The sequence below is a fragment of the Nuphar pumila genome, chromosome 4 (genome assembly GCF_984573655.1).
Source record: "Nuphar pumila chromosome 4, dmNupPumi1.hap1.1, whole genome shotgun sequence".
In the NCBI taxonomy this organism is placed as follows: Eukaryota; Viridiplantae; Streptophyta; class Magnoliopsida; order Nymphaeales; family Nymphaeaceae; genus Nuphar; species Nuphar pumila.
Window position 1 is genome coordinate 117955137 of NC_143252.1, and position 1351 is coordinate 117956487.

Sequence of the window (1351 nt, forward strand, 5' to 3'; positions counted from 1 at the left end):
ACTGAAGGTCAATGGACGCTACAACTCCTATAAAAACACGTGTCGTAGTAACGATTAGTCACTCATGACTGTACCATCCACCCTCTCTAAGGTAAACATTTTGTGAATGTGGCACAAAGGTTTATCTTTCTTAAGCTGGTTTGATAAAGCATACCTCCCTCCGAGGTACATATGCCTCGTGGTCTTCACGGGATACGCAAACGAGAACTTGGCCTGCCCATTCACGTGCTCAACGTCACACGGCCACAGAAAGAGCATATCGTCGGTGAAAGCGATCATAACACCATTTTCTTTTTATTTCTAGGGTATTGAAATACGTGAGCTCACTCACGAACATGGGACCTCCGCCCAAAGACTCCAATAGAATCGCATAACCTCAACAAGTGTTTCGTGCTAATACCCTTATAATGTTAAAGTCTCAATCATTCATTATATCAACTGTGTAATGTGCACTTGGTGCACTTTCCGATGTCTCGAGCACGAGACTAAGGTGTACCAGTCGAGGTACGTACTAAACCGTACAAGTGTCAGGATGTACCAACATGCACGTGCGAAGCTATTTGATACGTGATTTCAAAGGTTCAATATTAATTGAATATATATATATAGTAAAAAATCAGAATAATAAGATTAAATTACTTCAAAATTAAAAACAATAGAATATAATTTCTAACTCGTTGCTGCAAACCGAATATTTTAATAATTTATGTATGTTACACTATATCATACGATGTGAAAGATATCTTTTAGATATTTATCACTATTTAACGAGCTTTATACAAGCCGAGCTCTGCCAAACACTGATTCATGTTCAGCTTGCTGAATCTATTTTACAAGTTGGAACGAGCTTTTTACATACCCAACTACCCAACACAAGTGGGGACCACATGCTATTTGGGTTTTTCTTTTTTTTAGATAATGCAAGAAAATAAAAACCTCTCATATGGGTTGACGTGTGGTTGGTAAAACCCTTGAGATCTCGCCCACTCAGGAGTACACCCAACAAACTTGTGACATTCACAAATCGTCCCCCCCATGTGAGCCGAGGCGGGCGACTTGGGGTGTTTGTGGTGAGCCGTCGGCAGAGAGAGAGAGAGAGAGAGAGAGAGCACTTCCACTCCTACGCGGGATTCGAGATGCAGCAACACAACGCGTGTATCGTAGACCATACTGGCAAATCCACCACCAGCGTACCTACGGATAAAAATACAACTTCGTTCGTGCGTATAAGAAAACGTATATATGTACGGTCGTGTATGCGCGCTGCTGCGTAAATGAGAGCGAGGTGTCACTGACTGGTTCGTTCATTAATACCCCCTCCCTCTCTCTCTCTCTCTCTCTCTCTCTCTCT